We start from the raw sequence: 15,529 nt of genomic DNA, 5'->3' as shown, positions 1-15,529 counted from the left end.
AGGTGGGGGGGGCAAATGTATCCTAAAGTAATCTGAATCATTGTTCCTATCAACGTTGTTGTAATAATGGATAATTATGGTGAGCCAGAATGCACCTGAATACATCATGCAGAGGGATAATTGGTAGTCACAAGACATCAATGTAATGAGCCCATATACACGTTGATGCTTGACCCCAAGGAGCAACAATAAAGTCATTATTGCATATGCACGATGAACCCATGTACACACTGAAGCATCATAGTGAAGAGCATTAAGCGTGTGAGGGGAATAGAGGGGAGGGGGAGCTAGATGTGTCCTAAGGCCTTCTAAACAATTGTTCCTAACACTCTTGTTGTAAATGATAAATATAGTGAGCCAGAATGCACTGAATACATCATGCAGAGGAATGGAGTGTAGTAATAAACCATCAATGCAGTAAGCCAATATACACATTGATCACGTATGCACGACGAACCCAGTTACACACTGAAGCACCATAAAACTGTGTATTAAACTTGTGAGGGGAATAGAAGGGGAGGCCCCAACATGCCCTAAAGTGTTTTAGACCATTGTTCCTATCATCGTTATTGTAAATAAGAGCTATTTTGGGGGGTGAAAATATATAGGGAGTTATGTGTGGGCATTATCAATTGAAAAAGTAATTTGTTATAATAAGAAACTATTGGAACAGTAGGAGACTATTCCTGTTACTAATGAAGGGGGCCCTCATCAAGATGGCGGACGGGAATTTAAAGGTCTGGCTAGTGGAGGTGGGCTAGCGTCGCTCAAAGTGAACGGCGAAATTAGCATGACAATGGACAGGTAATTAGATGGAATGGACGGGACGCAGGAGGAGAACCCGCAGCTATGTTAGAAATTTAATAAAACAATTGACAACTATAAATTTACAGCGCAGGAGAGAAATACTTACATTAATTATCGAACGGGAGACGGGAGGACGGGACGTGAGGCGATGGAGAAGGTGGTGCGACGATGGCGGACGGTGAAGTTTTACAAAGGCTGAAACACGGTGAAAACGGAGTTAAAACGAGATTAAAGTGTGTTTTTTCAGAGGAAAAACGTTAGGACAAATTTGAGATAGTCTCAAGTAACGTATTAAAATTTGGAAATGTCAAAGAAAGAATTTATAATTACCAATTTTTAAGTTTGAGTTCAGGTGCGGTAATTTTCGTATCTGCGCTCAGGAGTGCAATAGACGAAAGAACGAGTTCAAGTGCGTGGCCCCAGAGGGCCAATCGCAGGTCGGAGGGGGCGGGAGTTACGTTGCCGAAAGCTACAGCGGAGGGGACCGGAAGAGACCGTTTGATGGACAGCTAGGGGGCCGGAAGAGACGCGAAAACCAGGAAATGAAACGGCTAGCGGCGAGGGGGCTAACGGCGAAATGGCTAACGGTGAATTAACATGAAGGAACGCGAAAGGAATGTTTTGGAGGCACGGATTCATGTTAGAGGGGGAAGACGAAATGAATCCGACCAAAATCGGGAGCGTGGGGGCCCGTTAGAGTGAAATAGAAGTGAAAGTTGAAATGAAAGAAACGGAGATCTTAGCGGTGACGTCAGAGATCGCGTCGTCACAGGAAGGGAATTCCCTAGAGAAGCCCGCAGCTCCAAATGAGCAGCGGAGGGAGGGAGAGGGGGAGGACAGGCACACACAAAAACAGAGAAGGGATTGTAGGGATTTTGAGAGGAAAAAGGGAGACCTCATCAGTGATCAGTGATGAAAAATGTGTAATAAAGAATTATGTGAGAAAGAGAGGGGAAGAGAAATTGGTCATGGAGTGATGAGTTGTTGTGTTATGTGAAGGCAAGTACTGAGTGATTGGACATGGCATGGAGTGTGTCGTAATTATAATATGTGAGGGCATGTAATCATCTAATGAGAATGTCAGTGTTATTAGTAGAGGAGAAAAAAGGACAAACTGGCTTAGGGTACATAAGAAAGAATATTAGGATAGAACCCGTGTGATCAGTAAATGTGAGAGAAATCAGTAAGGATCAGTAATGTATTAATAATGTGTCTAAGGTGTAGATATGAGGTTAGAACAACTACCAGGGCAGTGGGACGTGCAGTAGCACCGTTAGGACAGCAGGTGGCCATGAATAGGGTGAGCGATAAAACGATTCCAGTTCTCAAATGGGGAAACTGGTGAGTGAGGGGGACTATGCGAGGTAAATCAGAGGTAGCTGATAACCTGCAGGGGGACATTACATTACAGGTGGAGTTACCTCTGTGGGGAGAAACCAGACTGTTGTCCATGTTGAGTGGTGAGCCTACGTTAGAGGGAGTTGGTAAGGGTGTATAGGAAATGAAAGTAGGACACCACCAGTGCAATTAAACCAAGTGTATTAATTGTGATAAATATAAGATAACCATGCCACACCACAAGTGTGTAGGGGTTAAACCACAGACCCGTGCATATTGAAATAGACATTCAATGCAATAATACAGAGGGCTTACAGGTTTATCGTGGGGTGGGGAAATGCGATGAAATTGTACAACCCCACAAGTGCAATAGGGTAAACCAGGAATCCGTGCAGTTGAAATAGACATTCAAAGCCATAGTGCGGCAGGTTTACAGGCACATTGTGGAGTGATTAGTACAATAATAACCACAGGGACGTGCATTGGTGATGAGGGGGGGTGGGGTAGTCCCAGAGTCCCGTGGCAACTGGAGTGTCTGTTGTGGATTAATCAAAGTCAGTGTGAGGTGTGGAGCCGGCTTCACAGGAGATGAGGGAGGCGTGTAACGGGTCAATCCGGTCGCACTGCCATCTCTTGTCATCTCGTCGGCAGCTCTGTGGGGGAGTGTGTAGGAAGGGCGGGGTGGGGCGTCTCAGAGGGGAGGCAGGAGGGAGACGGGTGTTCTGGAGGGAGATCTAGAGGGCCGTCTCACAGCATGTCACCTCCTCTCAGCGCCGAGAACTGCACAGGAAGGCAGGAGGCGTAGTGTAGAGAGGGAAAAACAGGGTGAGGGTCAGGGGGATTCAACTAGAATGACATGTGAGGGGTAAATGGAGCTATTGGGACAAGTTATTACAAAACATCATACAATACAGAGGATAGACTATGTGATACGGGACCAGAGGAGGTCCTGGCTAAACAAGATATAACACAACACAGAGGACTGGCTATGCAGAACCAGACTAGAGAGAGTCCCGGTCCTGATAAAACTAGAAGAGTAGAGATAATGATATTAATCTAAGGGGGGGAAAAAAAGGATAAGCAAAAATCACTATTAGTGTAGCTAACCTGTGGACATGGCATGCCCTCTGAAAAGGCTAGAAGGCCTAATCAGCGCCGCTCAGCACCAGGAGAAGCATACGGCCCGTCTCAACCGGTGGTAGAGCGGGAGAACGCCGTGCCACACGACCCGGGGTCCGTCTATGGTAAAGGGGGAAGGGGAAGCAGTGGGAGGGAAGCAGCTAGTGGGTAAGTGCCTATCTAATCCGTGAGGAGACAAAATCAAGGATGCTACCAAAGACAGACCTTCTGATGCTAGAACCAACCTGGTTCCATAGACCCGCCAACACCACCCTGAGAGGTCCCCCACAATGTGATTCCGGTCAGCCCATTCGTCGATACCCCCGGAAACCACCGTCAAGCCGTTCCCCGGAGGGAGCTTTGTGACAAGGGGAACATCAGGGACAGCTCCTAGCATGGACAGGAATACAGACGAGGAGGCCAGACGCGCGGACGCAGTCGATGACGGTGTGAGACCCATGATAGGAAGTACTATCTCTCCCCACAGGAGGCCCAGCATCAGACTAAGTGCACAAGAAACAACAAGCACGGTGTGAGTACACAGTGTTCACGTTGTCGGATTAATCATACTGTAAGTTTACACAGTATGACCCCCCCGAGATCGGATACAGAGAAGAGAGCGGTCGAACGCCCGTTACCCACCACCAGGGGAGGCCTGCCCTGGTAATGCCGGTTTTGGGCGGGACGCTCAACTATGCACTGTGGACACGTGGGACAGGGATGAAGCTCCATGAGGCGACAGAGCCCTAGTAGTCGCGTAGTGTTGTTCTAGTGGAGGGGAGTGAGAAGCCGAGACCGAAGGACAAGAGAGGAGTGCCTAACAGGCATGGGGCTCCCCCCAGGGGTGAGGGAGCCCTGTGAGAGAGCTGGGCATGTTATAGGTGGGAGCCAGGCTATATCGAGAGGCCGATAGATCTGTCGGCCACGGTGCGGTCAATTACGCTAGAGAATGAAGGCACCAGGGAGGGGAAAGGGTGACCACCAGGGTCACTCAGACGCGTGTCGACCTGGGCCGGGTCCCAGGAGGGACCCACATAGTTAACGTTACCGAGACTAGTGAAGGCCAGTAAGTGCAGAGTCAGTGATCTAGTAACGACCCCCGGGCGCGATCATCTCGATTATATAACCTGGGTTCCTTGTAGAGTGCGAGTGGGCCCACCCGTTAGGTCTCCAATCCAGCCACGAGGATAGGGCAGAAAGAGTGTGAGGGCGTGACTGCGCCCGCATCACTGAAACGCCCGTTCCCTCGTTGAGTCAGTCCCCATTTCTGTGTGGCCAGCAACACTCCGAAACCCTGTAGAGCAGTGAGGTGAGAGGGGCTCAGGGGGGCCTATAGAATGTGTGATGGATGTAAAGTGGGTCATTATGTGAGGCCGTTAATAGTAAAAATCAAGAGGGAGCTATGGAGGAGGACGGGGGGAGTGAGTGAGCGATGGCATTGTTCGGGGCCTAAGCATGCAGACGCACACATCCATTGATACAAATGCATGCACAATACCATCGGGTGTGAGAGAGAAGGGAGGAGGCTAAACACTACAAACCACGTGTCTCCGATGGGGGTGACCAGTGCACCTGATAAAAAGGACGTGCCTAATCCCTAACCGGGTCGTGTCACACAGTAGTATGGGGCGCGGTGGAGGGAGGAGGTGCGAGTCTACCAGGGGTTCCGACGTGCCCCTGAGGGGTAAATCGTTGGCATCTCCGCGTGGCATGAAAACCGAGGCCCTGTAGGCTTAGGCAGGAAGGGGTGTAAGTTTGAAATTCCCACTCACAATGACATTTAAGATCCGAAGATCAGCAAAGGTCGGGGTCAATTGCACGGACACTTCCAGGAACCTACGGATCACCCACATAGAGACAAGGGGCCAAGCCCCTCCAGGAACTCCGAGGAGAACCCAGGCCGGGTGCCCCATGGCAGCTCGCCGCCTGACACAGAGCGCAGAGAGGCACGAAGGAGGAAGGAGAGAGAGAGAGAAAGAAAAAGAGGAGGAAAGGAAATTAACAGAGGCAAACAAGGTCAGGCAACATGGATTACTCCTCCTAATCCAACCAGGCATGCCAATGAACAGGACTAAGGCTAGGGTAAAATGATCAAAGCTAACACTACTATCAGTCCTAGTGACTGTGCTACCTCATGAAATGACAATACGACTACAGATAATACAGACACCATACAAACAAGGAGACAAATAGAGGTTATTACCCTAGGATAGGATAGGTAGTAGACGTGGAGTGAAACCAACAAGGTCCCCAGCGACCGTTGGCAAACACAATCCCAAACGCCGCCGGAGGCGGCGTTCCGGGGGACACACGTCTCTTTAGGGATGAGGGGCGCGCTCTCCTCAGGGATGAGGGGGCTTGTTGTCCTGGTGGGTGGGGGGAGGGAGAGAGAGAGAGGGGAAAAAGGAGAGAGGGAGAGAGGATGAGGGGTTTTGTATTGGGTGATGCCAGCAATCACCGAGGTGAAGGAGCATGAGGGGGGTATTACCATAGGAGCAGACGTGGAGAGAAACCAACCAGGTCCCCAGCGACCGTTGGCAAACACAATCCCAAACGCCGCCGGAGGCGGCGTTCCGGGGGGTACACGTCTCCTCAGGGATGAGAGGCACGCGTCTCCTCAGGGATGAGAGGGCGTGTTATCAGGGGGACACACGTCTCTTTAGGGATGAGGGGCGCGCTCTCCTCAGGGATGAGGGGGCTTGTTGTCCATAGGAGCAGACGTGGAGTGAAACCAACAAGGTCCCCAGCGACCGTTGGCAAACACAATCCCAAACGCCGCCTCCGGCGGCGTTCCGGGGGGTACACGTCTCCTCAGGGATGAGAGGCACGCGTCTCCTCAGGGATGAGAGGGCGTGTGATGATGATGATGGGTAGTCCCGTCCTGGTGGGCGGGGGGAGGGGGGAAGGGGGGAGGGAGAGAGGAGGAGGGGGAGGGGGAAAGAGAAGGGGCTTTGGGGTTGGGGTGATGCCAGCAGTCACTAGGTGAAGAAGCATGAGGGCGGAGGGGACTGGATGGCGGGGTGGAAGGGGTGTGAGTGTATATACATATATATATATATATATATATGTGTGTATGGAGAATGGTAGACATATGCCAGCATCACTAAGGTGAAGAAGCATGAGGGTGGAGGGGACTGGATGGAGGGAGTGAGTGGTGAATGATGCCAGCATCACAGGTGTGAAGAAGCATGAGGAGTTGGCTGTGGGATGGAGTTATTGAGTGCCAGCAGTCACGGAGGAGAAGCACAGGGGTGTGATGGGGTGACAGGTCCGCTGTTTAGATCAGCGACCAGTGGTCCAAGAAGGAGCGGCCAGTGGGGAGGGTCCAGTGGACATGGTCCTGTCCTGTACTAAAGAGATGGGCGGGGAGGAGGGGGATGGTGGGTACCGCTGAGTACAGGGATCGGTTTAAGCCCATAAGGGTGTCCCTATCAGGTTTAGGTAGCCGGGGGTCAAAGTTAATTAGGGGAAACCGCACTGAAGCGGAGGGGAAAACAGTGGTGGCTACCGTGTGAAGAGCGGTAAGTTGGCGGGCGGAGATGGGTATCGGGGTGGACTTATCATTTAGGCCAAAGGCCAGGATAACCCGCGTCACCTGGGGGAGGGGGTTCTGGATGTAACCGAGGATGTCCAGGGCGTGGCAGAGTTTAGCCCCCGGATAGCAGTCAACCTGCACATCCTCGCGGAGTACAGGGGGGAGGCGATGGATATTAGAATCCCCTAGGACCAGCACGGTCCTAACGGGGGTCAGGGTCCACAGGTCTTTACGCCCATGATGGTCGTGGCGGGTGTAAAGGGGGTGCGGATGTATTCCCAAGCGCCAAGTGGTCATAGTTGGCCTGGAGGGTGGAGCGAGGGGGGAGGGAGAGGAGGGGGCAGGGAAGGGTAGGGCAGGGGAGGTTCTCCAGAGGGCAGAGGGGAATAAGGGGGTGGACTGCGTCACAGGGGTGCGCAGGCGGGGAGGGGGGAACTGGGGTCTGGGAAGGCTCGCCCAGAACCTGTGGCGAAGTGTGTGGGAGTCATTCCCGTTGTGACGAGTGGGGCGGGACATACTAAGGAGAAGAAGGGGGATGAGTGATGGGTGGGGGAGGAAAAAGGAAACACAAGACAAGAGGGATGATACCAACAAAATGGACTACCAAGCAGCAGCGGAGACTGAAGCCAGGATAGGGAGACTAGCGTTGTGTGTGTGTGTGTGTGTGTGTGCGTGTGTGTGTGTGTGAGTGAGTGCGTGTCATACCTGGCCGAGTAGCTAACCTAATCTGAAAGGCTAAGGAGGGGCCTGCCTGAAAGAGAAAATAACTATACCAAATCTCGGCTGTCCGTAGAGTAGAGGTCATCATAAGGAGGAAAACTGGAAGAAGGGTTAAAAAGCAGAGACGCATGAGCGTCATCTGGGAGCTGTTGGAGGAAAAGGGGTTAACAAGAGACATATACAATTTGACAGTCAGCACAGAGAGAGAGAGAGAGAGAGAGAGAGAGAGAGAGAGAGAGAGAGAGAGAGAGAGAGAGAGAGAGAGAGAGAGAGAGCGAGAGAGAGCGAGAGAGGCACAGAGTGAGAGGCGTTCACCACGTGAACAAATAAAATTTGCAATTCAATAATGTTGGCCATCGCACTCCGGGTGGGATTACCTGCATGTCCCGACCAGAATAAACGGAGCACGAGCGACGGCCCCCGAATCGCTACCGGTTTCGTCCATTACTAGGCTAGGACTCATCAGGCGATAGCCAAATAAAAGGGGGAAACAGGTAAATGTGGCCGTCCTACGACTACAGATCAACAGAAGCGGCCTGGGTGACAAGGAGAATGCAAAAAATTCAAAGGCGCATCCCTTGCCATCCAGGCGGCCTCCAGTGGTCCACCAAAAGCGGTAAAGGAGATTAAACAAGCTAGGGAAAAGATATGAGGAGGAGAGAGGGAGAGAGAGAGAGAGAGAGAGAGAGGGGGGAGGAGGAGAGAGAGGGATGGGGGGAGGAGACCACATTGTATACCTGGAAGGATGAATCGTGGTAATCTGGAATGAAAAAACAGTAGCGTTAAGTTCAGAGGGAGAGAGACACATAGAAAGGTGTGTGTGCGTGTGTGAGAGGTGTTGTGATGTTGTGTGTGTGGAGAAGTAGGGCTAGACCAGAGGGTTAAAGAATAAGTTAGAGAGAGGTTGAGTTTAGGAGAAGCCTAAGGTGTTGGGGTTAGGGAGGTCAAGGGTCAGGGGTCAACCGAGGTCCAAGAAAAGGCCTGGTTGAGGTTTAGGTATTGGGGACGAGGGTTGAGGTTAGGATTGGCCGTAGGCCAGATGTTCTAGCCCCAGGGAAGGTTAAGGTAAGGAATGGGTGGGGTCAAAGGTCAGCGCAGGCTGAGGGAGGCCTGGTTGAGGTTTAGGCATTAAGGGCGAGGGGTTGTGGTTAGGATGAGTTAGGGACTGGACTTCTATAGGAAGGGAGACAGACAGACAGCCAGATGGCGAGCCTGCGCGCGCAGCGCGCATGCGAGCCCCACTGGATGGGTAGAGTGAAGGGCAGATAGCCCAGTGGCGAGCCTGCGCGCGCAGCGCGCATGCGAGCCCCGCTGGGTGGGCGGAGAGATAGCCCGCTCCATCACCAGGGAAAAGGGACAGACAGCCAGGTGTCAGAGAGACAGCCAGAGAGACAGCCTGATCCATCACCAGGCTGACCGAAGACAGATAGCCCAGTGGCGAGCCTGCGCGCGCAGCGCGCATGCGAGCCCCGCTGGGTGGGCGGAGAGATAGCCCGCTCCATCCCCAGGGAAAAGGGACAGACAGCCAGGTGTCAGAGAGACAGCCAAAGAGACAGCCTGTTGCATCACCAGGTAAACAAGGTGCTACATCGTATGCCAACATCCCTCTGAAGGAGAGAAGAAGCATTTGTATGGGTGCGTGTATGTGTGCTGTGACACGCATCTTGTGGGGAGTAAGCAGGCAGAGAGAAATGCTCAGGAGCCCGCTGACAGGTCAAGGGAGTGTGTATTAGAGGTCAAAATGACCTAATCACCCCTAATGACCACTAGATCAACAAACAACCACTACAGGGGAGTAAGGTGATGGGGATAGGATTGGAGAGGCAGGACAGTAGTTGAGAGGAAGGGCAGTACAAAAGCTCGAGCCCAGCAGAGAGGGGACGCAGACGAGAGAATGGAAGGGGTTAACGGTTAGGTGGGGGGGGCAAATGTATCCTAAAGTAATCTGAATCATTGTTCCTATCAACGTTGTTGTAATAATGGATAATTATGGTGAGCCAGAATGCACCTGAATACATCATGCAGAGGGATAATTGGTAGTCACAAGACATCAATGTAATGAGCCCATATACACGTTGATGCTTGACCCCAAGGAGCAACAATAAAGTCATTATTGCATATGCACGATGAACCCATGTACACACTGAAGCATCATAGTGAAGAGCATTAAGCGTGTGAGGGGAATAGAGGGGAGGGGGAGCTAGATGTGTCCTAAGGCCTTCTAAACAATTGTTCCTAACACTCTTGTTGTAAATGATAAATATAGTGAGCCAGAATGCACTGAATACATCATGCAGAGGAATGGAGTGTAGTAATAAACCATCAATGCAGTAAGCCAATATACACATTGATCACGTATGCACGACGAACCCAGTTACACACTGAAGCACCATAAAACTGTGTATTAAACTTGTGAGGGGAATAGAAGGGGAGGCCCCAACATGCCCTAAAGTGTTTTAGACCATTGTTCCTATCATCGTTATTGTAAATAAGAGCTATTTTGGGGGGTGAAAATATATAGGGAGTTATGTGTGGGCATTATCAATTGAAAAAGTAATTTGTTATAATAAGAAACTATTGGAACAGTAGGAGACTATTCCTGTTACTAATGAAGGGGGCCCTCATCAAGATGGCGGACGGGAATTTAAAGGTCTGGCTAGTGGAGGTGGGCTAGCGTCGCTCAAAGTGAACGGCGAAATTAGCATGACAATGGACAGGTAATTAGATGGAATGGACGGGACGCAGGAGGAGAACCCGCAGCTATGTTAGAAATTTAATAAAACAATTGACAACTATAAATTTACAGCGCAGGAGAGAAATACTTACATTAATTATCGAACGGGAGACGGGAGGACGGGACGTGAGGCGATGGAGAAGGTGGTGCGACGATGGCGGACGGTGAAGTTTTACAAAGGCTGAAACACGGTGAAAACGGAGTTAAAACGAGATTAAAGTGTGTTTTTTCAGAGGAAAAACGTTAGGACAAATTTGAGATAGTCTCAAGTAACGTATTAAAATTTGGAAATGTCAAAGAAAGAATTTATAATTACCAATTTTTAAGTTTGAGTTCAGGTGCGGTAATTTTCGTATCTGCGCTCAGGAGTGCAATAGACGAAAGAACGAGTTCAAGTGCGTGGCCCCAGAGGGCCAATCGCAGGTCGGAGGGGGCGGGAGTTACGTTGCCGAAAGCTACAGCGGAGGGGACCGGAAGAGACCGTTTGATGGACAGCTAGGGGGCCGGAAGAGACGCGAAAACCAGGAAATGAAACGGCTAGCGGCGAGGGGGCTAACGGCGAAATGGCTAACGGTGAATTAACATGAAGGAACGCGAAAGGAATGTTTTGGAGGCACGGATTCATGTTAGAGGGGGAAGACGAAATGAATCCGACCAAAATCGGGAGCGTGGGGGCCCGTTAGAGTGAAATAGAAGTGAAAGTTGAAATGAAAGAAACGGAGATCTTAGCGGTGACGTCAGAGATCGCGTCGTCACAGGAAGGGAATTCCCTAGAGAAGCCCGCAGCTCCAAATGAGCAGCGGAGGGAGGGAGAGGGGGAGGACAGGCACACACAAAAACAGAGAAGGGATTGTAGGGATTTTGAGAGGAAAAAGGGAAACCCCATCAGTGATCAGTGATGAGAAATGTGTAATAAAGAATTATGTGAGAAAGAGAGGGGAAGAGAAATGGGTCATGGAGTGATGAGTTGTTATGATATGTGAAGGCAAGTACTGAATGATTGGACATGGTATGGAGTGTGTCGTAATTATAATATGTGAGGGCATGTAATTATCTAATGAGAATGTCAGTGTTATTAGTAGAGGAGAAAAAAGGACAAACTGGCTTAGGGTACATAAGAAAGAATATTAGGATAGAACCCGTGTGATCAGTAAATGTGAGAGAAATCAGTAAGGATCAGTAATGTATTAATAATGTGTCTAAGGTGTAGATATGAGGTTAGAACAACTACCAGGGCAGTGGGACGTGCAGTAGCACCGTTAGGACAGCAGGTGGCCATGAATAGGGTGAGCGATAAAACGATTCCAGTTCTCAAATGGGGAAACTGGTGAGTGAGGGGGACTATGCGAGGTAAATCAGAGGTAGCTGATAACCTGCAGGGGGACATTACATCACAGGTGGAGTTACCTCTGTGGGGAGAAACCAGACTGTTGTCCATGTTGAGTGGTGAGCCTACGTTAGAGGGATTTGGTAAGGGTGTATAGGAAATGAAAGTAGGACACCACCAGTGCAATTAAACCAAGTGTATTAATTGTGATAATTATAAGATAACCATACAACACCACAAGTGTGTAGGGGTTAAACCACAGACCCGTGCATATTGAAATAGACATTCAATGCAATAATACAGAGGGCTTACAGGTTTATCGTGGGGTGGGGAAATGCGATGAAATTGTACAACCCCACAAGTGCAATAGGGTAAACCAGGAATCCGTGCAGTTTGAAATAGACATTCAAAGCCATAGTGCGGCAGGTTTACAGGCACATTGTGGAGTGATTAGTACAATAATAACCACAGGGACGTGCATTGGTGATGAGGGGGGGTGGGGTAGTCCCAGAGTCCCGTGGCAACTGGAGTGTCTGTTGTGGATTAATCAAAGTCAGTGTGAGGTGTGGAGCCGGCTTCACAGGAGATGAGGGAGGCGTGTAACGGGTCAATCCGGTCGCACTGCCATCTCTTGTCATCTCGTCGGCAGCTCTGTGGGGGAGTGTGTAGGAAGGGCGGGGTGGGGCGTCTCAGAGGGGAGGCAGGAGGGAGACGGGTGTTCTGGAGGGAGATCTAGAGGGCCGTCTCACAGCATGTCACCTCCTCTCAGCGCCGAGAACTGCACAGGAAGGCAGGAGGCGTAGTGTAGAGAGGGAAAAACAGGGTGAGGGTCAGGGGGATTCAACTAGAATGACATGTGAGGGGTAAATGGAGCTATTGGGACAAGTTATTACAAAACATCATACAATACAGAGGATAGACTATGTGATACGGGACCAGAGGAGGTCCTGGCTAAACAAGATATAACACAACACAGAGGACTGGCTATGCAGAACCAGACTAGAGAGAGTCCCGGTCCTGATAAAACTAGAAGAGTAGAGATAATGATATTAATCTAAGGGGGGGAAAAAAAGGATAAGTAAAAATCACTATTAGTGTAGCTAACCTGTGGACATGGCATGCCCTCTGAAAAGGCTAGAAGGCCTAATCAGCGCCGCTCAGCACCAGGAGAAGCATACGGCCCGTCTCAACCGGTGGTAGAGCGGGAGAACGCCGTGCCACACGACCCGGGGTCCGTCTATGGTAAAGGGGGAAGGGGAAGCAGTGGGAGGGAAGCAGCTAGTGGTTAAGTACCTATCTAATCCGTGAGGAGACAAAATCAAGGATGCTACCAAAGACAGACCTTCTGATGCTAGAACCAACCTGGTTCCATAGACCCGCCAACACCACCCTGAGAGGTCCCCCACAATGTGATTCCGGTCAGCCCATTCGTCGATACCCCCGGAGACCACCGTCAAGCCGTTCCCCGGAGGGAGCTTTGCGACAAGGGGAACATCAGGGACAGCTCCTAGCATGGACAGGAATACAGACGAGGAGGCCAGACGCGCGGACGCAGTCGATGACGGTGTGAGACCCATGATAGGAAGTACTATCTCTCCCCACAGGAGGCCCAGCATCAGACTAAGTGCACAAGAAACAACAAGCACGGTGTGAGTACACAGTGTTCACGTTGTCGGATTAATCATACTGTAAGTTTACACAGTATGACCCCCCCGAGATCGGATACAGAGAAGAGAGCGGTCGAACGCCCGTTACCCACCACCAGGGGAGGCCTGCCCTGGTAATGCCGGTTTTGGGCGGGACGCTCAACTATGCACTGTGGACACGTGGGACAGGGATGAAGCTCCATGAGGCGACAGAGCCCTAGTAGTCGCGTAGTGTTGTTCTAGTGGAGGGGAGTGAGAAGCCGAGACCGAAGGACAAGAGAGGAGTGCCTAACAGGCATGGGGCTCCCCCCAGGGGTGAGGGAGCCCTGTGAGAGAGCTGGGCATGTTATAGGTGGGAGCCAGGCTATATCGAGAGGCCGATAGATCTGTCAGCCACGGTGCGGTCAATTACGCTAGAGAATGAAGGCACCAGGGAGGGGAAAGGGTGACCACCAGGGTCACTCAGACGCGTGTCGACCTGGGCCGGGTCCCAGGAGGGACCCCCATAGTTAACGTTACCGAGGCTAGTGAAGGCCAGTAAGTGCAGAGTCAGTAATCTAGTAACGACCCCCGGGCGCGATCATCTCGATTATATAACCTGGGTTCCTTGTAGAGTGCGAGTGGGCCCACCCGTTAGGTCTCCAATCCAGCCACGAGGATAGGGCAGAAAGAGTGTGAGGGCGTGACTGCGCCCGCATCACTGAAACGCCCGTTCCCTCGTTGAGTCAGTCCCCATTTCTGTGTGGCCAGCAACACTCCGAAACCCTGTAGAGCAGTGAGGTGAGAGGGGCTCAGGGGGGCCTATAGAATGTGTGATGGATGTAAAGTGAGTCATTATGTGAGGCCGTTAATAGTAAAAATCAAGAGGGAGCTATGGAGGAGGACGGGGGGAGTGAGCGATGGCATTGTTCGGGGCCTAAGCATGCAGACGCACACATCCATTGATACAAATGCATGCACAATACCATCGGGTGTGAGAGAGAAGGGAGGAGGCTAAACACTACAAACCACGTGTCTCCGATGGGGGTGACCAGTGCACCGATAAAAAGGACGTGCCTAATCCCTAACCGGGTCGTGTCACACAGTAGTATGGGGCGCGGTGGAGGGAGGAGGTGCGAATCTACCAGGGGTTCCGACGTGCCCCTGAGGGGTAAATCGTTGGCATCTCCGCGTGGCATGAAAACCGAGGCCCTGTAGGCTTAGGCAGGAAGGGGTGTAAGTTTGAAATTCCCACTCACAATGACATTTAAGATCCGAAGATCAGCAAAGGTCGGGGTCAATTGCACGGACACTTCCAGGAACCTACGGATCACCCACATAGAGACAAGGGGCCAAGCCCCTCCAGGAACTCCGAGGAGAACCCAGGCCGGGTGCCCCATGGTAGCTCGCCGCCTGACACAGAGCGCAGAGAGGCACGAAGGAGGAAGGAGAGAGAGAGAGAGAAAGAAAAAGAGGAGGAAAGGAAATTAACAGAGGCAAACAAGGTCAGGCAACATGGATTACTCCTCCTAATCCAACCAGGCATGCCAATGAACAGGACTAAGGCTAGGGTAAAATGATCAAAGCTAACACTACTATCAGTCCTAGTGACTGTGCCACCTCATGAAATGACAATACGACTACAGATAATACAGACACCATACAAACAAGGAGACAAATAGAGGTTATTACCCTAGGACAGGATAGGTAGTAGACGTGGAGTGAAACCAACAAGGTCCCCAGCGACCGTTGGCAAACACAATCCCAAACGCCGCCGGAGGCGGCGTTCCGGGGGACACACGTCTCTTTAGGGATGAGGGGCGCGCTCTCCTCAGGGATGAGGGGGCTTGTTGTCCTGGTGGGTGGGGGGGAGGGAGAGAGAGAGAGGGGAAAAAGGAGAGAGGGAGAGAGGATGAGGGGTTTTGTATTGGGTGATGCCAGCAATCACCGAGGTGAAGGAGCATGAGGGGGGTATTACCATAGGAGCAGACGTGGAGAGAAACCAACCAGGTCCCCAGCGACCGTTGGCAAACACAATCCCAAACGCCGCCTCCGGCGGCGTTCCGGGGGGTACACGTCTCCTCAGGGATGAGAGGGCGTGTGATGATGATGATGGGTAGTCCCGTCCTGGTGGGCGGGGGGAGGGGGGGAGGGGAAGAGGAGGAGGGGAAAGGGAGAAGGGGTTGGGGTGGTGGGGTGATGCCAGCAGTCACTGAGGTGAAGAAGCATGAGGGCGGAGGGGACTGGATGGGGGGGGTTTTTTGTGGTGTATGATGCCAACATCACTGGTGTGAAGAAGCATGAGGGCGGAGGGGACTGGATGG

The 15,529-nt window shown here is 51.4% G+C and overlaps 2 long non-coding RNA genes across 5 annotated transcripts; both read right to left on the bottom strand.

The window, feature by feature from the left end:
• Positions 1-2,586: 2,586 nt before the first annotated feature.
• On the bottom strand, positions 2,587-5,892 carry LOC146227381 (uncharacterized). Of its 2 annotated transcripts, XR_014742282.1 has the most exons (5): positions 5,753-5,891; positions 5,468-5,630; positions 5,037-5,190; positions 3,253-3,767; positions 2,587-2,925 (listed from the first exon to the last, which is right to left on the bottom strand). It is a non-coding gene; the product is annotated as an uncharacterized LOC146227381 (long non-coding RNA). The 2 variants fall into 2 exon arrangements; XR_014742281.1 differs by having other exon boundaries at positions 3,253-5,190; positions 5,753-5,892.
• A 5,181-nt stretch (positions 5,893-11,073) lies between these two features.
• LOC146227380 (uncharacterized) lies at positions 11,074-15,321 on the bottom strand. Of its 3 annotated transcripts, none has more exons than XR_014742186.1 (4): positions 15,184-15,321; positions 14,898-15,060; positions 12,686-14,618; positions 11,074-12,358 (listed from the first exon to the last, which is right to left on the bottom strand). It is a non-coding gene; the product is annotated as an uncharacterized LOC146227380 (long non-coding RNA). The 3 variants fall into 3 exon arrangements; XR_014742187.1 differs by having other exon boundaries at positions 11,074-13,200; positions 14,465-14,618; XR_014742185.1 differs by having other exon boundaries at positions 11,074-14,618.
• Between the last annotated feature and the right edge of the window lie 208 nt (positions 15,322-15,529).

The sequence above is a fragment of the Hypomesus nipponensis genome, chromosome 24 (assembly GCF_054491055.1).
Source record: "Hypomesus nipponensis isolate SF chromosome 24, ASM5449105v1, whole genome shotgun sequence".
Classification (NCBI taxonomy): domain Eukaryota; kingdom Metazoa; phylum Chordata; class Actinopteri; order Osmeriformes; family Osmeridae; genus Hypomesus; species Hypomesus nipponensis.
This window is presented reverse-complemented; position numbering and strand designations above follow the sequence as displayed.